The sequence below is a fragment of the Leucopleurus acutus genome (assembly GCF_964270905.1).
Source record: "Leucopleurus acutus genome assembly, chromosome: 8".
In the NCBI taxonomy this organism is placed as follows: domain Eukaryota; kingdom Metazoa; phylum Chordata; class Mammalia; order Artiodactyla; family Delphinidae; genus Leucopleurus; species Leucopleurus acutus.
Window position 1 is genome coordinate 67,360,883 of NC_139151.1, and position 27,812 is coordinate 67,388,694.

General features: G+C 47.4%; 1 protein-coding gene across 5 annotated transcripts in view; it reads left to right on the forward strand.

Moving 5' to 3' along the window:
• BMAL1 (basic helix-loop-helix ARNT like 1) overlaps positions 1 to 27,812 on the forward strand; it is a 104,007-nt gene that overhangs the window by 29,720 nt on the left and 46,475 nt on the right. For 4 of the 5 annotated variants that reach the window (XM_082845250.1, XM_082845254.1, XM_082845253.1 and 1 more), the window contains exon 2: positions 941 to 1,013. The gene's annotated coding sequence lies outside the window, so the exon portion shown is untranslated. Of the gene's footprint in view, positions 1 to 940; positions 1,014 to 12,335; positions 12,483 to 27,812 lie in introns of those variants that run through there. The other variant, XM_082845252.1, reaches the window with a different exon arrangement.

A 27,812-nucleotide genomic window follows, 5' to 3' on the forward strand; every position in this document is an offset into this window, starting at 1 on the left:
TGTGTGTTTTACCACCACATACGCGCACACACACAAAATCAGAAAGGAAAAAAAAATCTTATTGAGCCCCACCATGACCTTGGTTGGGAGTATGATGTTGAAATGGAAGTCATTTCAGTAGAGGGAGATCATGTGGAGAGAAGGGGAGGAAGACATCCAGCTGGAAGGAATGCTGAGAGAAGGGTCTGGGCACCAGTCCTATCTGTCTAGATTGAAGCATCCGCTGGGGGAGATCACAGGAGCTGAGGCTGCAGACTCAGGCTGAGCCAGTTGCTGCAGGCCTGGCAGCCTGGCTGTGGAGTTGGGCTTGCCTTCTTAGGTTCTGGGAGCCTCTAAAGGTTTCTGCCCATGGGAGTGTCATTCCAGAGATGTGCATTTAGAAGCTTAATCTCATTAATCCTTCCTGTTAAACCCGTTGCCTATTAAAAGCACTCGGATTGAAGCATGCATTTCTCTGATGAAAATTGCGGCCTAGCAGAATTTTAGATGCCTGGGCATATGTTCATGAATTGAGTAGGTTATTTTTCCACCCATTTTACAAATATTTATTGAGGACTGTCTAAATGCCCGTAGTATTCTAGGCACTGGAGGTAAGGGAAGGGGTGAATTTCTCAGATCGCTTCTCTTGATAAGCCTACAGTCTAGGGACTCCATTCCCAAATAAGAAATTATGCTACATTGTACCGCATGTTACCATAAATGTCTCACCGAGGTTCCATGGGAGCCGAGAGGAGCGTGCCTGGCCTGTCAGGGACGCTGGGATGGCTTCCAGGGAAAGGCTGTCCAGTGGATTTGAAGGATGAGCAGTATTTTCTAGGCAGAGAAGCAGAGATAGACATCCTGGGAGGACAGTAAATCAAAACTTATTGGGGTTGTAAATTTAAAGAAAACATGTAAATATTCTCTTTTAAAGTTAAACTCTTATTTCATTGGCTTTTAGGTGGTGCTGGCTAGAGTGCATGCTTTTGGACCCAAGCTTAACTTTTCAAATGTGGAATGCTAGGCCTTCATTGGTAAGTTTGTTTGATGCCTTCTTACCAAATTATGCTGTCAAGGATTGGTATTTGGAATGAAGGGCAAGGTAGTTATCATTGGTGCTGCTCTGTGAAGGGTACCAAGCCTGGACCCTAGAGAAGCCTACAGTATAGGTGGAAAAGATCCACAGGAAAAGTGGATCCCACTGTAGGTTTCTGCAGTAGGTGCAGAGGGAGAAGCCAGAGGAGAAACACCCAGGGGTGCAAGGGATGGACGCAGCTGGCCTCACAGAGAGGTGCAGCTTTGGCTGCATTTTGAAGGATGGACAAGTCCGGGGGGGGAGTGAAATAAGCTTTTCAGGCTTGAGAAGGTGGGTGTAAGATGTAAAGAAAGTGGGCTCAGCAGAAGACCCACAGGAACAAAAACTTCATCCAAAGGAGTGGTGAGTAGGAACTTCTTCAGGATCTGCTGGTGGTTGATTATTCTATTCTAGACCAGGGTCAGCAAATTTTTCCTGTAAAGGATCAGATGGTAAATATTTTTGGCTTCCTAGGCCATATGGTTTCTGTCATAGCTACTCAACTCTGCCATTATAGTGGGAAAGCAGCCATAGTTAATATGTATATGACGGTGTGGCTGTGTTCCAAAAAAGCTTTATTTACAGAAACAGGTCGTGGGCCGGATTTGGCCTGTGGGCTATGGTTTGCCCACTCCTTTTCTAGACCCTGAATGCTGTGCTGGGCTAAGGCACTTGGACTTTGTTCTGAAGGCAGTGGGAAGCCATTGAAGTTATTTGGGGCAAAGAAGTGAAATGGCCGAAGTAACAAGTTAGGAGCATTCATCTGATAGCTGGACAAGAAGTATGGGTCCTGTTCCAAGGCAGCAGTAGCAATCCAGGTGTGAGGTCATGTGGTTAACAGTGCTTAAAATGGAGAAAAGGTCCAATAGGAGAGATATTGCAAAGGAAGAATGGTAGGATTTATGGTCTTCTTAGACTTTAAAGACAGGAGCCAAAGAAGATGAAAGTTTAAACTTGATAGTTCACAATGGTAACATTGACAGAAATGTGGCTATTGGGGATGGAGAAGGGTAGTTGATGCGTCCAGTTTTTGATACACTGAATTTGAGATGGTACTGATTCATCCACAGGATATGTCTAGTAGGCAATTAGAAATTCAGGGCTGGGGACTTCCCAGGCAGTCCAGTGGTTAAGACTTCACCTTCCAATGCAGTGGGTGCGGGTTTGATCCCTGCTTGAGGAGCTAAGATCCCACATGCCTTGTGGCCAAAACACCAAAACATAAAACAGAAGCATTATTGTAACAAATTCAATAAAGACTTTAAAAATTGTCCACATCGGGACTTCCCTGGTGGCACTGTAGTTAAGAACCTGCCTGCCAGTGCTGGGGACATGGGTTTGATCCCTGGTCCGGGAAGATCCCACATGCCGCGGAGCAATTAAGCCCGTGTGCCACAACTACTGAGCCTGCACTCTAGAGCCCGCGAGCCACAACTACTGAGCCCGTGAGCCACAACTACTGAAGCTCACGTGCCTAGAGCCCGTGCTCTGCAACAAGAGAAGCCACTGTGATGAGTAGTCCCCACTCACCACAACTAGAGAAAGCCCATGCGCAGCAATGAAGACCCAGCGCAGCCAAAAATAAATAAATAAATTTATTTATTTATTTTAAAAAATGGTCCACATCAAAAAAAATCTTTAAAAAAAAAAAGAAATGCAAGGCTGAAGCCAGGGCTGGGAAGGGTAGGTCTAGAGGTGTAGAACAGAAACCATAGGATTAATAAGTTCTCCCCGTGATGAGCAGAGGGCTGAAGGAGAGAGTCCCAGGAAGGGAAGAGGATGGGACAGCAGAGACCACAGAGAAGGCCCCTGAGGGAAGGCTGCCGAATTGGTGACAGGGTGGCTACAGCTGGCCTTGAGAATGAGATGTGGGGAGGGGGGAAGGGGGGAGGAAGCCAGGTTGCACAGGGTCCATCATAAATGACGGGTAAAGAATCAGATACGTTAGTAAAAGTGACCACTTACGGAGAGTTTGGATGGTAAAAGAACGGAGGCACAAAGATTTCAGCGTCTGCATGCCAAGGTAACCCTTTCTTTAGCTTTGAGGCAAGCAAAGCAAGCCACGACCAGTTCTCTTGTCCGTCTCTGGAGCCAAGTGTGTTTGGGAGTTTGTGTGTACCTTGGGCTTGTGATTGCGTTCTTATGCTTTCTTTGAGGTGTGGTGTTCTGAGCTCTGTCATAACTTGCACCAATGGAATCTAGCCCATGTTTGGACCCTTGCCATGAGACAAGATGTGATCTGTTGGGGAAATAGTTGCATTTGCCTGAGTTGGAGGAGAAAATAGGGTAGAGCAAGAAACGGAAATTAAACTCCTTACTGCAGAGTCTGCCCAAGTATGGGAATTTGCGATAATTCCTCAAGTCGCTCAACTAGATAGCAATTTATGTGCCAAGCATTTCGAGTGTATGTTCCTTGGTTTGAATTCTGAGTAGTCTTTGGGTCGTTTTTGCAGATATAGCAGTTAGAGATGGAGTCATAAAAGCAACAGGTGGAACTGGTTTGGAGCCTCCGTTTAGTGAAGTCTCACTATATCCCAGGCATAGTGCCGAGTACTCTGTAGGTATCATTTTATTTCATCTTTGCAACCACCTGTGAAAGAGGAATTAGTGTTCCCACTTCAGCAATAAGGAAATTAAATCACAAGAGGTTGCCTGAGGTTACAAGGGATTTGAACCCAGACCTATCTGACCCCCTTAGTTTAGGCCACTTTCTGTTTTCTCCCACCTGGGTGTGGAATTTCTCCTCTAACTTACATAGAAGGACTGGAGACAGAATGAGTTCTTAAGGTTAAATATTCAGAGGCTGTGGTGGGTATTTCTGCTCCTTAGGAGTCTATTAAAAGTGTGGAAGCAGTATGGGATCCTTGGGGGAGACTAAGGCCAAACTTCAAACACTAACTGTTTCCCCTGCTGAAATTTTCACTTAGTTGCAGAAGGTGGCGGGTTTGGGCTTGGAAAGGAAATCTCACTAGAAGGCATGACAGTCAGATTCCAGTCCTAGCTCTAAGGCAGTTATAATCTACTTTTTGTTTAAATACTTGCATCTCTCTCTGCTCACCTCCATCACCTGGTCCGAGGCCAGGGTCCTGTGTTGACTTGTTTTCCACCGTACCCCCAGCATCCAGCCTGGTATCAGGCGTGTAGCATGTGCTGATTGAATATTTGTTGTTTCTAGTGAGCCAGGCAGCTTGGGACAAGGAGCTTCACCTCTGTGTGCCAGGCACTGCCGTCGGCACTGCAGTTTTGCAGGTGACACAGGACAGGTTCTGTCCTCGTGAGGCAGATGAGCCAGCAGGGGAGACAGACAGAATAGACAGGTGAGATGTGCAGTCTGAGGTCAGGCAGGCAGGATAATCCTCTGAAAAAAGTCATAATGATGCACTTTGGGGTGACTGCAGATATGTCGTCTAAGCTGTCCACTCTGTTTTAATTCTTTTGCTTGGCTGTGGTTGCTAACACCCAGCTAACTGCTCCCCCCAGCGAGAGCTCCCTCCTGGGGCCAGAGCAGCCTCCTGCCTCTGGCAGGGCTGAGTGCTCCCCTCCTGGCCCCTCTCCTCTGCTCACCCTCCTGTCTGGCCTGCCACCCCCTGGTTCTCCTCCAACTCCGTAGACCTCGACTCCGCAGCTTGCTGTGCCGGTTCTCTTTTCTCTACCTTTAGCTTAATAAGGTTTTGCTTGATCCCTTTCTGGTCAGTCCCAGTATTCTTCCCCGGTGAACTCATCCACTGTTCACCTCTCTCCTGAAGTCACCCAGATCTGCAGATCCAGCCCAGAACCTCTGCCCAGCCCTCCTTCCTAGCTCCTATCCTGTGGGCACCTCCAACTCAGCCCTCGCCTGGTACCCAGTGTGTCTGTCTCCCTGTGGTGCCTGCCTGGGGTGGGACTGCACCCCCTCAGTCATGTCGACTGCAGGAGTCACCCTTGGCTTTGTCCTTTCCCTCAACTGTCGTCTTCCATTGGTCACCTTTTCTGGAAGAGCCCATGTTCTAATTTGTCACTCCCTGCCCTCCCCTTCGTTTAGGACTCCTCATTTGGATTGTTTCAGCAGCCTCTTGGTTGGTCTCCCCGGGCACACTTTTGTCCTCCTTCAGTCCACCTCCACTTCCTAGCAGCATGATGTTTCTAACTCACACATCTATCATGGCTTTCTCCTGCTTAAAATTCTCCAGGGGCTCCTCATTGCTTATAGAATAGAACTTAAACCCCCACAGCGGGCCTGCAGTCTTTTCATAACTGGCCTTTGGCCACCTTCCCTATTTCACTTTTTCCCTAACCCGTATTTCTCACATCAGCCCGGCCTCTCAACAGCCATCACTTCCTGGTGCCTTTGCCAGAACTGGGCCCTTTCCTGGGAATGACCCAGCTCCTGCTCCCCATTTCGCTAACTCAGGTCAAGTTTCTGATTTTCTGGACACCTTCCTTCCCCACCCTGCACTTCTCTGTGACCTGGAGGTGACCTTCCTCCTGGCTTCCAGAACACCCTGCATCTCTCTCTCTCCCAAAACATTTATTGGCGTAACTGTTGATTTACTATCTGTTATGCTCAGTAAACTGAGCTCCTTAAGGGTGGGGAACACACAAACACACACACACACACACACACACACACACACACACACACACACACACATCTCTGGGTTCTCGGTGCCAGCACTATGTACCTGGTTCAGGAAGTGTTTGTTGAAAGAGTGAGGATAGCAAAGTCTGTTTGCGCAGCCAGACAACAGATTTATAATGTGATCAAATGTATTTGAAACTGGAGGTTCATTGGCTATTGAGTTGGGTGGGGCCTCCTTGCTTCTCAGTTTTGATGGCAGGATAGGTTGTTGTGGGCCTGGGTTTGTGGTTGCCTATTGCATCTCTCAGCCTACTGAGGCCTCGGGAATATATCTTCTCTATATTCTTTGCCCCTGACTTTTTTATTTTTAACTCCCATTGTTGATGGGATAGTAAAGCAATGCAAAGTGAAAAATAGTCCATCAAGGAATGCTGAGGAGTGAGGTCCACCCAGCTTCCTGGATGAATCCCAAGTTTCCTAAATTAGCCAAAATAATGATTCTTGCTAACCACTGACAGCTTTTCCCTTTCACATTCAAGCTGAGAGTGCTTTTCTGGCTGGGGGATGAGGATAGCTGGTGGTCCTTTGTGGAGGTGCCCGACGGCATCTTTATCTTCATTTGGAACCTTGTAAAGTCCTCAGTGAATACTGAGGAGTAGCAAATAGGAAGAGGCTCTGAGCACAGGGATGCCAGGTCTGTGTCTGTATTTACCATGGGAGCTGCTGTGATGCACCTAGGTGCTAGGCTGGTACCTTCTCATGTTTTCATGTGGGGCTTTCAGTTTGATGCTGTTGCCTCTCCTCCACTTCCTGGTTCTGCCACAGAACTGGGAAATTGTGCGGAGAATGTAGGTTTTCTTTGGGGGTTCACAGTAATCTGGGAAGGCTTCCTTGAAGCAGGAGCCATTTTCAACACAGACGTGTCCTACTGACCAGGGTGCTCCAGCGGGCACTTGGGGCTGCTTTTCTTGCCTGGAAATACTGATGATGCTGCTGCTTTCCCTTTCAGGGACTTTCCAGAAGCTCTTCCCTCAGCATGGAATGCATTTTCCTTCTGCTTTGCCTGGTTCATGCCCATTCAGCCTTCAGATGTCAGCTGATTTGCTTCTTCTTGGGAAGCCTTCCCTGACCTTGATAAGAAACCTAGGTCTTATCATCACCACTACTGTTATCACTTTATACTGCTTATTGATTGCCCACAATGGGGCAGACATTGTCAAAGTGCTTGGTGGGTAACCACTTAGTATTAGGGCCTCAGCAGGTGTTGGCTGAGGTCAGGGTTATCATTATTACCCCAAAGATACCTTTCAAGGAAACTGAGGCCCAGATCAGTTGTGGGCATGCGAGCAGGGTTTGTCCCCAGGTGCCTGACTGGGTCTGTGCTTCTGCCCATTCTTCTCTACTCTGCAGGCCCCTCTGCCAGGCCTTCAGCAGCCCATCCTCCCACTCATTTCAGCACTCACCCCAGAGGCCATTTTACGTTTGTTTGTGTGGTTATAGATGAATGAATGTTCATTCTCCCACTGGGCAGCCTGGTAAGCCCCAGGACGGCAGGAGCCTGACCTCTAGGCAGGCACTCAGGGCAGAGTTCACCGACAGCCTGCCTGCCTAGACAGCCGCTCACCCGCTGGATCTCCTTGCCCCTTGCATCACAAGAGTCTGGGCTGTGAACATGAACTCCCTGGGGGTCCCCACAGTTTAGCCTGCACCCTCCCCTCCTGTTTCCGTGTCAGAGCTAGTGGTGCTAAGGAAGCTTCTGTCCCTAGCTGGGTCTGTCCCTTTGCCTTTCCTCCACCTTGTGAACCCGTCCTCATCCTTGTATAAAGAAGTCGACCCCTTTCTTCCCCCAGGACAGAGCCCTCACCCGTCCTCTGCTCCTCTGGACCTGCACACGCTCGGGATGGCTCTGACCACAATGGGCCATCCTGACCTGTGTTCCTGTCCTCCTTGTCCTTCTGCAGCTGCTCGGGACCATCCCTGGTGTGGCCTCTGTGACCGGGCAGTGTCTTGTATAGTCAGGGCTGAGGGGGCCACAGAGGGGGTAAGAGGACCAAAGTTACTACCCTAAGCGCAGTTGCACCATGATTCCGAGTGTGTGGGGTGTACCTGTGCTGGTGAGTATGTATGGGGGGGTGTGTGTTTCTTGCTCGATGTTTTTACTTGCATAATTTATCCTCGTGCACATTAGAGACCATGCCTCCTTCTCTCAGGGGTCTAATGTAGGGCTCTGAATAATAGATATTTCAGAGCTGTTGGCTAAACAGATCTTTCCTCCTCTCTCTAGCTGAAGGCGCCTCCCCTCGTCCCCATCCCCACTTTGGTACCTCTCCGACCATTTCATAGGGTTGTTGTGACTATCAGTACCCCCTTCCCAGACCCCATTCAGACAGCAGTGATGTGAAAGCCCCATCTAGACCTTGGCAGGCTGGCAGGGCGCCAGGCTACATTGCCCAAGCTGGCAGCAGGGAGGCCTGGTCCCCCAAGGGCACCTCACCAGGCCTCCGGGGCCCGGCTGGCTGAGCTCTGAGAGATTCACACTGGTTTTGAGTGGGAAAAATAAAAATTAAAAATGGTTTCTGACCAAGTGGGGAAAGTGGGCATGGGCAGGGGCGGGGTGGGGAGCAGGAGGATGCTAGCCACGGCTTCCAGCTTCCTTACATCTTTTTTTTCCTTTTTTTTTTGCGGTACGTGGGCCTCTCACTGTTGCGGCCTCTCCCGCTGCGGAGCACAGGCTCCGGACGCGCAGGCTCAGCGGCCATGGCTCACGGGCCCAGCCGCTCCGCGGCATGGGGGATCTTCCCGGACCGGGGCACGAACCCGTGTCCCCTGCATCGGCAGGCGGACTCTCAACCACTGCGCCACCAGGGAAGCCCCTGGCTTCCTTACATTTGCTGGAAACAAACTGAGATCACCCTACAGCCTCTAGGATACCCAGCACAATGGTCTCAGGCCCTGGAAGCAGACCTGCTTCACAGTGTCGGCTCTGCACCTACTAGTGGTGGGGCTTAAGACAGATCACCCACGCTCTCTAAGCCTCAGTTTTCTCACCTGTTTAACAGGATGATGATCATAGTAAGCACCTCTGTGAGGTCCTTGTGAGGGTGAAATGAAAACACGCTTAGCACTGTACACAGTGTGTAGAAAGTGCCAAATATTTGTTATCATTTTACTGTTGTTTTTGAAAAGTAGCATTGTCAATAATTGTAAGAAGACTTTGGACAGCATACAAAGTCTAAAATGCACAGGTAAAGGCTGTGAGCAGTAAATGAGATGGGTGTGTGGGAAAAGCACTTTGTGAATTGCAAATTGTGTGCAGATATTATTATTAGCACAAATAACTCTTTTATTGTTTTGGCTTTGAAAAAAATGACAGAGCACAACTTTATGATGTTGAGTCTAAGTTCTTTACTGGTTTTGGTTTTTGTTTTGGAGGGAGATTTGTCAGACAGGCCTTAATTGGAATCTTGACCAGAGGCTGTGTGACCCACATTGGTGATCCCAGGTGCCCAATGTCTGACGAGCCCCTGGCGCAGAGGATCAGTTCTGTGGCTGCTCATATTATTTTAAATATTTTATGATAAACTTTTAATACACAGTGGTATAGTAAGTTCTCGTAAGTCCATTGACAGTAAATTGTGGGCATTTGCTTAGGACAAATTCCTGAGAATTTGCTCAAGAAATTCTCACTCTCAGAGTTTTGTACCTAATATAGCTGAAGAAATGTAAGCAATTTATTCAGCGTTTGATGTAGACAAATACCACTGCTTTCTCAAGTATGTTAGAAATATTTTCTTAACATCAACTGCTTGCCTTTCTTGTGTTTATCTCCATCCCATACCATTTCATTGTCTCCTCCCATCCTTCCAAAAACGAAATCAAACAAAAATTTAAAATGTAGATACTTTTAGACAGAGGTTGAAAATTCTCTACTTATTGGCTGCATCTGGCCTGCAGATGTATTTTGTTAAGTGCTCACAATGTTTTAAAACCTTTAAGTTAGTGGGTAACATTTAAAAGTTGGTAGATATTATCTAGAAATCTGGATTTCCAGATCTTTACAAAAATCCGAAAGTCTAGCAGCGCTGGACCCTCATGGCGGTGATGAAGTATGGTGGTCCCTCTTATGGGGACATGTTTCTCCAGTTGCCCGGCCCTGCCCAAGCCCCTGCTCCTGTACATGGCCTGTAGGTAACTGAGTTTGTAATCTGTGCTAAATGTAACCAACATTTCTTAGACACTGTGCATCAGTTTAGAATTATTTTTACCGGCAGCGTTGACCATAGAGAAGATTATTTCACTTGCTAAGTTTTCATTTTTATAAGCCAAGTAGCTATAGTGTTTTATTTCGGCTCTTTTGGGTTTAGTAGAATCACCTTCTCTCCTCCCTGTGAATTTTCCTCATTAGTAATTTCGAAAGAGTCTTCAGCCAGACTTACAAGTCAGTGTAAAATGTTGGATAAGGCAGGGTATACATTTTGATTGCTTCTATTTAAGGGAGGTTGAACACAAGTGACCTGCTTTAATTCAGTAATTTATGATGTAAATTTGAACAATTGAAGATACTTAGTCGTTTTTAGCCATCTCATTGAAATAGTTGTAATTGGCAGAATCCTTATTGAAAGAGGAGTTTGGGATTCTTAACACTGGAGACCATCCCCATTTGTAGGCTTTTCTCAGGCAAGCCCATACCCCCTTCCAGCCTGTGAGCACGCACAGAAATGGGTGCATATGCAGGAGGGGGGCGGTGCTGAGCCCCACAGTGTTTACTTTAGGGGAGTCCTTGAAAGCAATGTTTTAAATTACTATTATCCTATGAGCTTTAAAAAATTTTTTGCCATCATGAAAGAGTATACACTTGTAACAAATTTAGACAGCCCTGAAGAAGTGCATTAACATAAAGGAAGAAGGTCTTCTGTGACACCCACCTCCCCACTCCCAGCCTTCCCCTGAGATTGGCACTTTTTGGTGGGTATAGTCCTGGACTTTTTCATTTGCTTGTATCCCCTTAACTCCTGCCTCCTTTGCCCTCATGCCCAACATACACGTTTTTACTTTTGTAGAAATAGACTCTCTCTATACCTATAGTTCTGCAGTTTTCCTTTTTTTTTGAAGCTAACTGTCAATTGTTATGGTTTTCTTTTCAAGTCCATATGTACGGATAAATGTACCCTATTATGTGTAACAGTTGTACTCCATGGTATGGGTGCATTTTAAGCTTATTTAATCATCCCTGTATTGGTAGACACCCAGGTTGTTGCCGATTTTTGCCATTGCAACCATTGCTGCTGGGGAAATTGTTACACCGACCTGTGAACTTCTGCATGAAATTTTTCTGCTCATAGACACCTGAAAGTGGGACTTTTGGCCTAAGTAGTTTGCCATCTAAAATTTGAATCAATATTGCCTAATCGCCCTCCAAAAAGGCTGTACCAGTTCATGCTCCTTTTAAGAGTATCCAATTATGGCTCCAATAATCTAGTTTTTTGCTTAACCATGCATGAGAAAAGTAAACTTTAAAAACTCACAAATATGCCATCAAAATGACACATTTGTCTTAGAAAAGCATTTGAAATATATAGCTATAGATTTAATTAAATGATTTTCATACCTAGTGATGGTTATCATCCTGCAAGGTGACAAAAATGTTCCCCAACTGTTGTTACCAATTTAATTATTAAATACTTATGTGAGGATTTCAGTTGTGCCAGGGAGCCTTTGGAAGAATAACAGACAAATCACGGCTTCCTTTTCCACTGGTCCGCCAGGGCTGCCTTGTCTTTCCTTCCAAGGGCTGAGCGCTCAGGACGGAGGTCGGATCAGCATTTAAATGGGAGTGCCAGGCCTTGGGGAGGGAGAGACAGCAGTGATGTGGTGAAGTACCCGAGGATTCCCAGCATCCCCTCCTTACACATGAAGCCGTTTTACGTTGACAGGTTCTTCCCACATGTATTTTCTCATAGGATCCATATGACCTCCCTGTGAAGCAGGCACTCCCCTCTCCCCTCATTTATATCTGGAAACGCTTAGGGTCAAAGGTCTGACTTAGTGAGTGTCACACAGATGGTCAGGGTCAGTGCACTGGACCGGGTGTTCTGACTCCAGATATGGCGGAGTCAGAGCCCTGTGAGGCTGAGTGGTAGTTTTTTGCCTATAGGACACCGTAGACGTTTCCTTTACTGAACTGGGGGCGGAGAAAGGAAAGGGAAGTGATATTCCCAGACTTCCTGCGTTCATTTTTGTCCACAGCTTTCTCCTAGCAGTGCTAACATTTACAGTCATGTTCTCGAATATTTCCTTAGCCTTTGGGAGGGATCTGTGAATTCTTGACCAGGGGCCTTAACTGATCACAGGTGGTTGAGAACTGCTGACTATATCTCCTCCTTAAAAAGGACAGGTCTCAGGAGATGGTCAGCTTACTGCCTACTAACTGTGTGTAAAATTTTGAATTTCGTCTTCTCCAGAGACCTCTTTTCTGCCTCTCTGACCTTGTGTCTGGCTCTTGCTAACAGGTTACCCTGTATTGGCCAAAGCTCCTTAGCAGTAACCTCACTTGTGAGCCTGCAGGTAAATTTGATGCCCGGACCACTTATCCTTCCAGGATGCCGTCAGCTTCGTTAGATCCAAGCAGGGGTCTGGTCTAGTGTAAACAGGGATCTGGAGTCAGGTAGAGCGGGTTCAAATCCTGGCCCCCTCGCTTTTACTACTAGCAGTGTGAACCTCTCACTGTTGACCTTATGTCTCTGAGCCTCAGTATCCTTTTCTACAAAATAGTGATAATGATTCTCTCATACAGGCTTTTTGAGAAATACGTGAATGAAGATTTGAAAGGTGCCTCTCAGATGTTCAGTGCAGAATAGACACTTTATAAATGTGAGTCCTCTCTCATTTTCCTCTATAGAAAGAAGGTTCTCCTCTGGGGATGCTCCAAACTGGTAGCTGCTGGCTGGGGATCCTGGGATCAGGGCAAGGCCTTTAAGAAATAAATGACAGGGTGTGGGCACAGTGTTCCAAGGACCTGGCCTTCGAGTCAGAGACTGTCGTTCCAGCTTCATCCTGCTGGTGACTCCCCGGTAACAGTGGGTAAACCTCATCCCCACTCCAGAGCTGCATTTCCTCAGTGTGACCTGGGGCTCAGGTGCTCCCTAACCATCCTGCTCGCTGCCGTAGGAGCTCCTGTGATGGAGCAGGACTTTGGAGTGTACTGGAAGGGATGCAGGCCTTGGTCTGAGGAAGACCTGAGTGTGGCTGGCTCCCGTACCTCCCAGGTCTGTGGCCTTGGGCACATCCACTAACCTCTCTGACACTTGTTGTCTGCATCTGTAAAGCAAGGCAAGTAGGACCCACTTCCAGGCTCACTGTCTGGACGACGGGAGTCCATGGGAACAAGGTCAGTTTCCTTCCCTCTGTCTCCGACTCCTGAGTGCTTTGGTTGGGGATTTGCCAGGGTTTCTGCAGAGGAAACCCAAAACACCTTCCCTAGGTGCAGTGCTCATCACACCTCCAGCACCCTGAGATTCTTGACTCCCAGATTTCTTGAAGTTCCTTTATGTGGTCGAGAAACTCCTCAAAGGAAGCGTACAGCCCACTGAGCTTTGCTGGTGCCTCCGTGACAGCGCCTTCCTTTCTTGCCCTGTCTCGGCTGCAGACAGCAGCTGCAGCGTGAGTCAGTTGCTTGTGTATAAATTCTTCTGCATCTCTCTGCAGAGAGAACTCCATTCATTTAGCCAGTGTTCGCCGTGCCCAGGCCTCATGCGAGGAGGTGGGATATGGAGAGGAATTGACTCACAGCCACTGCTCGCAAGAGCTCACAGGGGGAAAGGTGCAAATAGACAGTATGACACACGAGCTGTGCTGTCACCCAGGCATGTCATAGGGTGCCATGGGAGAAGAGGACCGAGTGGCCTCTCCTGGGGACCCAGCACACAAGAGATGACTTTGAGCAAGTCTTTAGAGGTGAGGAGGAGTCCACACTGCAGAAGTCCAGGCAGAGTAAGCCAGGAAGCAGGAGCCACGGGGCAGAGGCCAGAGCCCTGAGGGAGGTAACACTGGCTATCTGTCTGGAGCTGGGGCACGGGGCGAGGACCCAAGTTGCCACGTCCTGGCGGTCATGTGCACACTGATGACCTTTTGGGACCTTTCTCCTGAGCCCCCAACTCACATACCCACTGCTCACCCAGCATCCACCCCTCAGTGTGTATGGGCATTCCAGACCCAACATAACTAAATAGAAGTTTTAGGCAGAAATGTGACCCTCCCCAGTCTCCCCCGTGTTATGTGGCCCCACCATTTACCTGGTTACCCAGGCCCAAAATGTAGGTTTCACCTTTGACCCTGCTCCTTCCCTCGCTCCTCACCTTGTGTGTTTACAATGTTGACAGCTGTTCTATCACAGTATATCCTGAAAGCCGCCACACCTCCCTCCCCTTGTCCAGAGGTCCCCTATCTCTCAACAGGTCTCCCTGCTTCCACTCTGGCCCCACTGCGAGCAGCCTCCCACACAAACAGAATGACCTTTATTTATTTATTTTTTCTAAGTATTTATTTATTTATTTGGTTGTACTGGGTCTTAGCTGTAGCAGGTGGGCTCCTTAGTTGTGGCTTGCCAGCTCCTTAGTTGCAGCAGGCAGGCTCCTTAGTTGTGGCTCGAGGCCTCCTTAGTTGTGGCATGCGAACTCTTAGTTGCAGCATGCATGTGGGATCTAGTTCCCCGACCAGGGATAGAACCCAGGGCCCCCGAATGGGGAGCTTCGAGTCTCAACCACTGCACCACCAGGGAAGTCCCCCAGAATGACCTTCTAAAAAGTAAATAAGATCACAGCACTCCCCTGCTCAAAACACTCCAGTGGCTTCCTAGCATCCTTGGAGTAGAATCTGAACTCCCTGCCCTGTCCTTCCTGCCCCTCCTAGTTCTCTGGTCTCATCTCTTAGCACTCTCTGCTTTGCTCACTCCATTCCAGCCCCTGTGTCTTTCTTGCTGTTCCTCTTTCTTGCCTCAGGGCCTTTCCACTAGCTGTTTTCTGCCTGGATTACTCTTCCCCAGCAATCCTCCCTTCACTCTGTTCTGGTCTGTGTTCAAGTGGTCTTTCCTCTATTTAAAAGGCACTGTCCTACCCCACCCCTTACACCATCACTCTGTTCTCTTACTCTGCTTTATTTTTCTTCATTAGCACGTGATTTTATATTATAGATTTATTTGTATTCTTTATCCTTTGTCTTATCTAGAATGTAAATCCATGAGGATGAGCCCTTGTCTTAATCTGTCTCATTCACCACTCTATCTCTAGGGCCCAAAACAGAGCCTGGTACACAGTAGGTGATCATCACACATTAGGTTGGTAATGAAAAATATGAATGAATGAATGCAATTTAAGGCTTTGGTGTTTATTCCATGGGCAGTGCGAATCTAGTAGACATCTTTCAGGAGGTGAGTGACGTGGTCAGCACTTTTATTTTAGAAAGCCAGCTGGTGGCAGTGTGGAGGCTGGACTGTAGGAGGCGGCAGCAGGACTAGTTAGAGGCAGATAAAATGGTCCAGGAAATTGATGCGAGCCCTATGTAGAGCTGTAGAGAGGAAAAGAGGGGACTGAGGACAGGTTTTGAAGACCTTTGAGTATCTTTGGTTCCTATTGGAATAACTTGGTATAGCAATTCTTTTAAAAGAAAAACAAGAGGGGACTAGCTGGTCTGGGGAGAGGCTGGTGACACTCTGTAATGTTTCTCTCCCCAAGCAAATGTCACACCCCAGATGCACATCCCCTGCAGTGCAGTTATTATCTCTCTGAGGAGTGACTCTGCTGTTCCTAGACTCCCCGTTCAGTCTTCCACTAAGAAAGTAGTCAAGATGGTATCAGTGAGTCTGATTCGTCTTCCTACAGATGGGTCCCTGATGTTATACACTACAAGCCACACTAAGTCATTGGTTCTTTCTTGCAATGAGTACATTTCTTCATATCTAACTCCAAGGGAGACTCGCTCTAACAAATGCTCTTTTTCTTTAAGAATGACTAGGCTCTGCTCAAGTTCCGCGTGGGGTTTACTGATAACCTGGGGGCTAGGCATCTCCTTTATCACAAACATGCACAGGAACTCGTATCCTTTCCTGGGTGTCAGGGAGTCAGAAAGGACAGTGGGCCCGCATTCCTAGCCCAGGCACAGCCATGCTGTCTGGCACTGCCTCTTGAGAACTTTCTTCTTGAACTTGAATTATTCCTTCCTCCCCAAATCCCCAATCCTCCCCACATTTTGATGCAAAGCCTTTCATCTCTGAGTAAACACGTTCTTACCCATCTTGCTGAGGTGTTCCCTCTCTGTCCCTAAGGGGGAGTAGATCATCCCAGGCCCCTAAGCCTTGGCCCAAAGTTCCTAATCCTGTTTGCCGAGCCCTGTGGTGTGAGATGCTGTCCCATCTGTGTAGCCAGATGCCCGCCTACCACATCTCCCTCTCTCTTCCAAAGGTCCAGATGTCGTAGGAATGACACTAATAGCTACACTGTAAAGCTTCCTGTGTGCCAGGTACTGTGTTAAACCCTTCACATGCATTCTGTCTAATCCTTCCCACCCTGCAGGGGTGAGTATTATTGTCTTTTTCACAGATGAGGAAGCTGAGGCTTGGCAGTGCAGTGAAGTTTAGTAGTTACGAGCCTGGGCTGAGAGCCAAACAGACTTGGGTTTGCATCCCCCCTAGCTGTGGACCTTGGGAATGCTACTTAACCTTCTTAACCTTCTTTTTCCAGATGTAGAAAATGGAGATAATATGGAGAGTATTCACAGGGTTGCTGTGAAAAATTAAATAAAATAACATGTTATTTCATAAGTACTGGCTTACTAAATGCTAGACTTTGTGCTGTCAGTAAATAATAGCTCATCGTAGATACTGCTTTCATCAGCAGCACCGTCATCATCCCCATCCCAAGGCTACATGACTAGCATGTAGATGGAGCCAGGATTGGAACCTAACCCTGCCTGGCTCCAAAGCCCACGTTCTTCCCCCGTCCCACACTGTTGCTCCCAAGTTAATCTTGCCTAAGACTTTCTGGTCCCTAAGTTTACTCTCGGTCTTCTTGGTTGTGCTGTTTGTCCCTGTGTGGGCAGTGGGCTCAAGCTAAGGCGTAAAAGATCTTCGGTCTCTTCCAGCCCAGTGACCTCTTTTCAGTCATTGACTGGGCAGTCCTCAGTGGCTGGGCTCTTCAGGCAACAGCTTGGACAATTTTCCCTAATCGTCAGTGTCATCTCGTCCACTGTGAAAGCCAGAGGCATGGCGGGGGTGGGGGTGGGGGGCTTCCTGTATTGTTGTTTATATCAGGAGGATTATCCAGAGAAAACAGGCACGGCAAAGATAGGGCTGGTGAGTGTTCCTATCATTTGGGGTCACAGATCACTTTGTGAATCTGGTGAAATGTATGGAGGCTCTCTCCCGAAAAATGCCATGATAAGCCCAATATTTTCTCCACAGCCCATCCAGGGGTCCTGGCTGAGAAACTGAGACCCAGTAGGTTAATTCACATGCTCTTTTATCCTCCTGCTTTTCCTCATTCACAACTGTGGAGGGCGTCTGTTTCTGTAGGATGTTTGTATTCGAGGGCTATTGGGCCATCCTGGTAGCAGTTGGAAATACCTGTTTTACTGATATGATTTGCCATTTTCATTTCTTCCCCATATTTGAGAAGTGTATCCACACATTAGAACTGGCCTAGTCTTTTTGATGAGACTGACCTACTGATGTGCACATAAATTCAAGCCATAACTGCATCTAGGAGACCAACTGGAGAGGGTTTTTTGGCCCCAAATATCAGACTAATAAGAATTTTATTGTGATATATAGATTATAAAGGTGCATAAGCTTAGCTTCAGTAGGGTTTAGTGGTTTAAATTCAGGTAAATGTAAATCTCTACTTTTTTTTTTAATATATAAATTTATTTATTTATTTATTGGCTGTGTTGGGTCTTCGTTGCTGCGCGCCGGCTTTCTCTAGTTGCGGCGAGCGGGGGCTACTCTTCGTTGTGGTGCATGGGCTTCTCATTGCGGTGGCTTCTCTTGTTGTGGAGCACCAGCTCTAGGCGTGCGGGCTCAGTAATTGTGGCACTCAGGCTCATAGCTGTGGCTCGCGGGCTCTAGAGCGCAGGCTCAGTAGTTGTGGCGCATGGGCTTAGTTGCTCCGCGGCATGTGGGATCTTCCCGGACCAGGGCTCAAACGTGTCCCCGGCATTGGCAGGCGGATTCTTAACCACTGCACCACCAGGGAAGTCCCTCTACTTTTTAACTTACGTTTTTTGTTTTGAAATTTTAGTCTTAAAAAGTATGCTTCCTCCCCTTTTCTTTTCTCTCATTCCAGTTTTCAAGGTATGGGTCTGGGAGAAGGCAGATTCCAAGCACCTTAACTCTTTAGTCTTCTAACTTGCTTGTCGGCATCTCCTTAGAGCCTTTCCAGCAAAGCATGGAATGGGCCTGCTGTTTGTAACAGGAATCATGGGGGCTGCTTCTGATGCCCGCTTCCCTTCCTGTCCATCCTTTGGGTCTTCACAGAAAGACAAGAACAAACCTTCCACAAAGGAGGCCCCCGAATTTTTCCTCCTGCTCGGGCTACAGTGCCAGTGCCCTCTGCAGCTAGAAGAGGGACTTGGATTTTGGGCACAGGAAGTAAATTCATCACATATTAGATCATTTAATATAAAGCTTTTTCTGATGTGTAGTTTTTTCTTTAAAGTTTTTCTTTTTTTCTTTTTCTAAATTATAAAAGCAACAGATGCTCACTTTAAAGCCAGGATTAGAACTCTTCACGCCTGGCTTGGAATTCCAGCTCCATCAACTCGTTAGATGTGCAGGCCTGGGAAAGCACATACCCTCCTTGAAGGCTTGATTTTCTCCTTGTGCAGGAGAGAATAATTTCACCCCCTAACATCATTGCGAGGATTCAGGGAGATTGGTACATGGGATGCGCTTGCAGAGGTTTGGCATGGATTCTTTTACTCAGTGACTGTTTATTCAGCACCCACTCTGAGCCAGTCAGCGTCCTAGTTGCTCTGGAAACACTCAAGAACAAGACAGAGGGGGTCTCTCTGCTCTTCTGAAACTCACATTCTAATCAGAGGAGACACAAAGAAACAATTTCAGAAATTAGGAAGCTAGAACCCCCAGGTGGGGTGCAAGCCATAGGCAGGGCCACTTTAGGTCAATGCCAGGGGGGACCTTGCGGGGGAGGCTTGGTGCTATGTGACCCCCTAGACCCCAGGTTTTCCAGGACACCCGCTGTTAACAATTCTGCCCTCTAAGGGTAGGTCCCAGTTTTAAGTTTGGATAATCTGACCACTGAGCACGTGTCGGTTCTCCATTAGGTGGTGCTTGTTCACTAACTGGCTCCCCATTCCGAGTATGAGCTCCGGGGCTGGGAGCCGAGTCCAGGGCCTTTTGAAGGCCTCCTGGCGAGCTGGAGAAGTGCTGCTTCCCGCTCACCCAGTGGAGCTGACACTGAATGAAGAGCCTCCATGTCAGGAGGGCGGGTCATCGGTTTCTAGCCAGAGCCCATTTTGCTCCAGTGCTGCTTGGAGCAGTTTCTCTCTCAGGGAGGTTCTGGCACGCTGCACTCCCCGGATTCTCCACATGCAGTTTTTAAAGGGCTTGTGGAGACCATGTGAAAGCTGGGGCCATCCCAACCTGTACGTTGGCATTTGGACCACAGAACTGTCAGCCCAACACTCCACGCCATCTGCATCGCCCCTCTCAGGGTATAGTATGCATTTTTAAATGACCATTTCAGCCTCTGCGTTGGGCAACAGTGACCCAAACCGATTGGTGAGTGAGGCTGCTGAGCGGAAGGGCAAGCTGCCTCTGACTCACCTGTCACATTCATTGCTGACCTACTTTTGTTTGACCTTGATTTGCTCGCTGCAATTAAAGACATTGCTGTGAATGCACTTCTGCTGCTGATTTAAGTCTAATATGTGACAGCCCAGGATCTGAAACACACACATGACCCAGGCAGATGGATGGATGGATAGGTAGTTAGTTTTTCACTTACCTCTGAATTGTAATTCGATCACAAGGAAAAGGCTTAATTTCAAGGACATTGAGCAATTCTTTGAGACTAGATCGAGCAATTCTTTGAGACTAGATACGATGCCAAGGCAGCAGGCCTTGATTCCTTGCTACTGGGCAGCTTAATCAGGAAACGGCCTAGATGGCTGCCTTTCAAGTGGGTCCTTGCAGTAGCTTGGCAACTGGCACAGGGTCATAATTGGAAGAACTTGGCTCTGAGTGTCTGTGGGTGTTTACAGTGCACTATAGGGCAGGGCTTCGTTTATTTATAGAATATTGTGAGCAACAAGCAGCAGAAGGCTGAAAAGCCACTAAATCTCGATTTATTTTTAACAAATTCCATTTTCCCCCTCATCCCAGAAGGAGAACTGAGTTATTAAAAAACAGTAAAAAAAAAATACATCATTGCAGAATATGCCATATCTAATTATGGGGTTGCCAGCGTCAGCCTGCAGCCACATTTTAAGGGCTTTGTAAATCAACCATCCATTCAATCTGTGAACTTATATGACTCCTATTCTTCTTTTAGATGTAGAAGGAAGTTATTGGCAAGTGAGTGCTATTCAGAAGTTCTACACTGTCTAAATTAGGAGATGGAGGGTATAAATATAGAATAGTGTACTTATGTTCTCAAAGGGAAATAAAATTATTCTTTGTTGTCCATCATACTTAGCCATCCAAGCATACATCCCACCGCACTAAATATCCACTGTAGAGTTTTCACTCATCGCAATGGCGGATCCACGCCACTCACAGGAGCTGTACTGTGATATCTTGCTGAGCCAGACCCTGAGTAAATATTGCCCACACATGTCATGAAAAGACGTGGGTCTAACACTTTTGGGCCTTTGTTCTCATAGTGCATTAGAGCGGGATGAGACTTCAGAGAGCCTCTAGTTCAAGTACATCTTATTGTAGTTGGGGAAACTGAGGCCCAGAGAACAGAGTGGCTTGGGCCCCATGGTGAGTCACGGCAGAGCTGCGCTGGGGCCGCAGTCTCTGTGCTTTTCTCTGATGGTCCCTGCTCTACCAAGCTCACAGCCAGTGAGTTAAACAGACCTGATTCCTGCCCTTCAGGGTTCACAGTCTCAGACAGACAGACCTCAAGATGGTCAATAATCACCATATGCATGAGTAAACCAAGTTATATGTGTGCAATAAACCAGCTAGTGAGTGGAGGAGATGATGGTAAAGTGGGGAATTCTAGAATCTGTGTGTTTGGATACCAAGGCAAAGGTAAAATCAGTTGCTCTCTGACCTACTTGGGAAAAGCTTTATAGATGCTGTGAAGTTTCTTTTTTTTTTTTTTTTTTGGCCATGCCATGCAGCATGCGGGATCTTAGTTCCCCAACCAGGGCTGGAACCTAAGTCCCCTGCATTGAGAGCACGGAGTCTTAACCACTGGACCGCCAGGGAAGTCCTGATGCTGTGAAAGGCGCAGCACATTTGCTGCATATTGCAGGAGGGAAAGTGCGGTGCAGTAGTGGGTGAAGGTAAATATAAATATTGAAGTCTTGGAGGAGCCTGGGAATGGGTCATTGGGGAGATCTCAAGGGAACACCCAAGGGAATGAAGGACTGGGTGCAGGCCAGGGGCAGGTGGTCTGAGTTCCTGGGATGCTCTGCCCTGTCCTGGGCCAGCATGGGTTGGGGGGGAGGGCGGCATGAGTGCTGTTGTTCCCAGTCCTCTGACCGCCAGGTAGAAGGGTAATAACTGAGCACAGTGGTCTTCTTTTTTCTGACCCTCAGGATCCTTCTTTGCGCGGCCCTCTGGGCAGCCAGTATCGATGGACTAGAGCTGGCACGGAAGCTGGAACATGTGTCTCTTTCTTGCCCTGGGCCGATGCCCAGCACATGCCTGGGCTGGGTGGGATCTGGGTGTTAGTTCTTTCTGAGGCTGGGAGGGGACAGAGGGAGCTGAAGAAGCCTTTTCAAGGAAGGAAAGACTGTGGAAGCTTCTGGAGAAGACTCCTCTTACAGTGCTGGAGGCCAGTGGTTTTAAATTGAGGTTGTAGTGGGCAGCACAGAGACAAGTGAGTGAGAGAGGAGTGAGTGGGAGAGGAGAGGACGGATCACAGGCCGGAAGAAGCAGTGGGAGTTACTTACAGACAGACAGACAAATGGGGAGGGAAGGACAGTGATGTGCTGGGACTGAACCTACAACCGCAGGGGAGGAGGTCCGCGTGGGGAGGGAGGAATCGGCCACGGCAGACCCAGTGGCTAGGGGCCTGTGTTACTTAAGCTGGGCCTTTGGGTTACTGAGCACGTTCTTCTTTGAGCAGAGAGGGTCTGCCTTCCTGCCCAGTGAGCTCCTAGCCACCCTGGACAGTGGTTCTCAAACATGTTGCCAGGCGTTTCCAAGTGGCAAAGAATGAAATCAGTACATAGAACATCGCCAGTGTCACCTCCGTAATTTGTTATTTTTCCTTAATCTTTTGATACCTACTGCCACTCACCTGCTTTTGAGTTCTCAGAGTTGAGAATGTATAAATTAGCAGTTTCCACTACCTGGAAAATAGCTGATGAGCTTTAGTTTGGGAATTTCATACTTTTTCTCAGATTTGTATTGTAGTTTTAATACAGCCCAGTAATATTTTTGCTGATAAAATAAAAATTTTCATTTTTATAGTTTATAAAGGTAACACAGTTTCAAGATGGAGGATACCTCCTGGGTGTCCCACCTCTGAACCAGTTTTCAAGGAGCAGATTCTCCCCTTTCTCTGTCTTGTTTCCTGCTCCCAGGCATTTCACCGTGTCCCAGCACCTTTCTCTGTGTGCAGCTCAGCCCAGGAGACCAAGTAAACCCGGGTCGGGGGGTGTGTCAGTAAAAGGTTCAGTGGTAAAGAACATTGACACCTTCATCTGAGAAGAGGTTGGGAAGTTGCCTATGGACTAGGACGGCCCCAATTCTTCCTGTCCCAGTCCCAGCCCATGGTGTTAGCAGGCCTGATCACTTCATATTGTGTGTCCCCAGTAACGGTGGCGTTTGTAACTGATGCTGCCTTTAAATTCTCCCAAGTAAGGAAATGTTCATGGTTTGTTGCCACACCCCTGTCATTTCACTCTTTCTCTGAATCACTGTGCTAGGCACGCAGCAGGCATTCCAGAAACACTTTTGGTTCATGGAGCCATTGCTGGTCAGAGCCCCGCTGTCACTACCACCTGGTGTTCTCAGAGCATTAAGTGAAAGTCCTGAAGGTTGTGTATTTTAAGACCTGTCCAAAGTCCATCCTCCTTCCTTTGGACTGATGAGCCACACCCTGGCTATCTGCACTTATTTGCTCCTTATCAGAGTGATAGAATGGTCCAGGGGAAGGGCATCAAGAGGTCACTTCCTCTGGCCACCGTCCTGTGCAGGAAAATCCCATCTGTACTGATCAGGACAGTCAGGCCCCTGGCCCCCTGGGGCACCCACACACCAAGCCTCCTGCTCCCCCTCTACAGATATGTTTGCCTGTTAGAAAACCCTTCTTTATTCTAATCCAAATCTGCCTCTTGGCACTGTTTCCTCATTGACCTAGTTCTGCCCTTTGTAGCAGCACAGAACAAAGGTCCGTAGGCATGGCGTGACTCCACTTTCTGAGTGTGGAAGTTGTGCTCATGGGCTCCCTTCCTTTCTCTTCCCCACCTTCTTACCTCCCTCCCCAGGGTCCAATGTCTCCAGTGCCTTCTGCCATCCTTGTGCGACATGGCAGTCCACATTAATATTAATGATTGGCAACATTCACTGAGTGCTTACCATGGACCAGGCACTGTTCTCAGCTCCTTATATGACTTATCTTACTACTCACAATCACCTATGAGGTGGGTACTGTCGATATCTGCATTTTGCCAGTGAGGAACCTGAGGAGCAGAGGTCAGATGTTGTCCAGAATCACACAAGGAAGTGGCAGAGTGAAGACTGAGCCACAGAGCTATAATATCTCATAATCTTAGCGCTAAAAGTAAGCCCATGGTGCATTAGATTGGGGCTGGTCCTACTTTGACTTATTTTGCAAGAAATCATTGGAAGGGAGCCTGAGTTGAACCATTTCCTATGAAACCTCCTCAGAATTTGTTTTTGTTGTTGTTTTGTTTTCTTTTTTTTAATTTTTTTGATTTTTTATTTATTTACTTTTTGGCCGTGTGGTGTGTGGGATCTTAGTTCCCCAACCAGGGATCGAACCCGTGCCCCCTGCACTGGAAGCACGGAGTCTTGACCACTGGACCGCCAGGGAAGTCCCCAGAGGCCCCAGAGACCTTTGCCTTGTCACCAACAAATGGGTTCATCTGAACTCTGCCAGGCCTGCAGGGTTCATGATGCAGTGAGTTTAGATCAGGGTGACAAATGTGGGCTCTTAGTATTTTCTTTTCCTGCACATGAAGTCAAATGCAATAGGTTTCTTGTTCAAAATGCTTCGTCATGATTTTGTAGCCAGAAAGCAGAGGGAGAAAGGTACCTAAGAATTCTAAGACTGAACCATATCTTCAAGTTCCTAATCCAACGTTCAGTCTCCCAGAACAGCCCCAGCGGCTGTGGAGTAGAGGGGTGCAAGGCCCACCTACCCTCCAAAGCTGGGATGGCAGGTGCCGAATACACATTTTCCTGAAATGCATGCATCAGGAAGCGTTTTGGAAGGGCAGGAGAGGGACGTGGGAAGGGGCATGTCAGGGCCAGTCTAACCTGGGCTTGAGTGTTGGTCTTGCCCTTCACCAGCTGTGTAACTAAGTGCAAGTCACTGGCTGCCTCTTTGCTCTTCTATAAGATAGAAATAACAGTACCTTTTCCTAGGGATGTTTTGAGGGTTAAATAAGCAGAGGCAGATGTGCCATGAAGCTGTAGTTGTTGTTTCAAACCATTCCCCACACCTGATGATACCTCAAGGTTTGGTGACCAAGCCCTCTTTCACTGTCTGGCCCTTCCTGCTTCAGTGGCATGGGCCCCAGCCCCTCAGCTGCCAGCCGTCTTGTGAGGCATGGAGTGGGACTATGGAGGCATGGGGTCTTCTGGGGCAGTAACAGTCCCCAAAACCCAGCCTGCAGTCACGTTGGTCATCCTGCCCTGACCCTGGCAGCTCAGGCCAAGTTCCCCCAAGAATCCAGGAAAAGGTGATTCATGACTTTATCAAGAGTCTGCTTCCTGTGTTCAGGTGCCCCTGGGCTTTCCTGGTCCAGGCATTGGCCACACTGGCTGAGCCAGAAGGGCTGAGAAACGGACTGAACCATCTTTATCTTTGTCGGTTGCTTTTCAGATAGCATGTATCCCAGTTACTATTTCCGAGAGATAAGCAGCAAAGTGAGGGACCTCGTTTCCAAGGTGTGGGCCCAAAACCTGGAGGGAGAGCAGCTTGAAACAATAGAAAAAGGACTGGATAAAATCTAGTTCTGTAGTTACCTAAAACGGGGCCCTGAGCAGTGTCCTAGCTTCCCTGATACATAGTGTCTCTGTCTGAAAACGGGGGACGCTAATAGAACTAACCCCAAGGTTGGTAGGAGGATTAGATGAGATCCTGGATGGACATAACAAAAGGCACCTGGCACAATGTCTAGCACTTAATAAACATAAATATTATAATAATTCCCTTCCTCCTCTACTGTATACTCTGCTGTTGATTTCCTATATGGCTTTGAGTAAATATCTTAAGCCCTCCTTGACCCTTCTCTTTGTAGAAAATGCAGGTGAAACGTACTACTGGTTGTGAATGGGTACGTAGCGCCCCCTATAGGACATCTCAGGAATGTGCAGGGTGGTTGGGCTGTCACAACTTGGGGCACAGGGCTTTCACTGGGGGGCAGCAGGGATGCTGGATGTAACACGTAGAGAATAAAGGATTGTCCAACATCCTGCCCAACTTCCCAAAGTTCAGTGGGCATTCATGTAGGTGAGACCCTGTTTATAATGATCTGGGCCTAGAGTCTGACTCCATTTTACATATAAACATAAATAATTTTTTCATGTTTTTAATATATACTGAATTTTCCAGGAACACAACCACCAGGTATATGAGGTTTACCTATTTGTTATAAATAGATACAAGCATCTCATTATATCTTTCACTATGTCTCTAGAGTAGCTGTGTCCAATCTTTGTGTATTGATAGACATATTATTTTATTTTAACTTTATTTTTTTTCTTCTTTGTATTACAGTCACATTGTTTTTGAAATTATAAGTGTTGGTAAGGTTATATTATTTACAAATTTTATTTCAAGAGAATGAAAAGAATGTTGAAAATATTTGTATTGAGTCTTTGAAAGTACGAGAGAGACAGGGAGAAGGAGAGAGAATGTGTGTGTGTATTTTAGCCTATAAATCAGCTGGAGAAACCTTAGGATAGACTTGAAATAAAAAGAAATGGTTTCACTTATCTTAGAAATGTCCTTTTACATAAGGATATATAATAGAAGTCAGAATTTAACTGCATCCATTGCCAGAGAAATAAGATGTTTGGATGTTTCCCCTGGCCGTTTTAGAAAATATATAATCTTAAAGAGTCTAAAACATAGTTTTTGTTCTCTTTTTTCATCTTTGCCATCTCTATTTTTTTCACCCCTCCCAACTGTATGTATGTATTTATGTATTTTAACATCCATGTGTAGATCTTTACCGAAAGGAAAACCAGTCAGGCTCCTTGCTTTTTACCAAGTTTGTTTTTGTTGTTTTGTGGCCTCTGCCTGCGCAAATGGATTGTGTGAATTACCTATTCATAATCTTTATTTTTCCACTAGGGTGATTGCCTTTTTATTGATTTACAGCAGGTTTTATTTTTGTTTTGTTCCACTTAATTCAGAAAGGATAATAACTCCTTTACCTGTCGCAGAGCTTTGGAGTCTGACAGACCTGAGTTTGAATCCTGGCTTTCCCACTCATGCACTGAGGATTTACAGGCAGTTTACTTGACCTCTCTGAGACTTAGTTACTTCTAACTGAGAACTAAATGAAAAAAACACTGCCTGGCACAGAATAAAAGCCCAGTGTGTGGTTTCTGCTGCTGCAGTTTTTGTGTTGTTATTTTTGTTGTGATTCCTGCACTGCATATTTACTCAGAAAAAGTATCTTGAGCTCGACAACTCATGTTGTTTCAGATTCTTAGACATGTAACACTCACTTGCTGTAACCAAAGCTCAGAAAAATGAAACTGAAATCACTGAAATTTTGTTTATTCCTTGTGTAGGAAGGAGACCAATGAAAGAAAACAAGCTGATTCCGTTTTAGTTAAAAGAGGAACTTGCAGGGTTCTTCCTGGGGTCAGGAAACACTCAGATGAACATCTTAGATCCAGGGCCCTGGCAAGAGGCCTTGAGGCTTATCACACAATTCAATCGTCTCCCTCAAACGGTGCTTGCCAGGGCAGGCAAGTGGACAAGTGCATTTCACAAAGGTTCCCAGTCATTCCGAGTTGAAACAGGAAGGATCATCTGGTTAACTGTTTAACCAGTTTAGCACACCTGCCGTGCCCCCAGCACTCTGGTCGATTCACGGCCTTGTGACCCGTTTGGGCATCCTTGCACTGTAGGCGGGAGGCAGATGGGTGAGAGCCGGCCCTACCTCTTCCTCCTGCTTGGGGTGGAGCTTTTGCTTTTCTTTGCTGAGTCTCTGAAGCAACAAAGTATGTATGGAGTCCTGGCTCTGGAGTTAGGCACATCGGGGCTCTGTCCCTGATTCCTCCATTCCAGCTGTGTGATTTTGGACAAGTTGCTACACCTCTCTGAGCCTCAGTGCCATCTTTTACATGATGGTGATTTTTTACCATCCCCAAAAGGTCATTTTGAGGACCAAATGAGTTGGGTAAGGGCTAGCACCATCCTCAGCACGCGGGATACTCAGTCAACAGGAGGTGGGCGCTGCTCCAGGAAGGCAGGAGGGGGGTACGTGGGCTGCAATGTAGTCGGTGATGCAGACCCCCCACTCAGCACGATCCAGACCAACAGCTCCTGCCCTGCTGGGTGGATGAAAAGAAGGCACCTCTTCCTCCAGCTGTCACACGGGGCACGCTGCCTGGCAGGGGGAGCTCAGGTGGGATCTTCACCCCCACTGGCCCCCGGGGCTGGGGGCCTTTGTGTACTTTACAGACCGGCTACACCCCTCACAGCAGAAAGACATGAAATCCCGCCGGCTGTTCCCTCACAACATATCAATAATCGACAGCTTCTTATCGCCCCACCATGGCCACCCAGCTCCGCCTCCTCT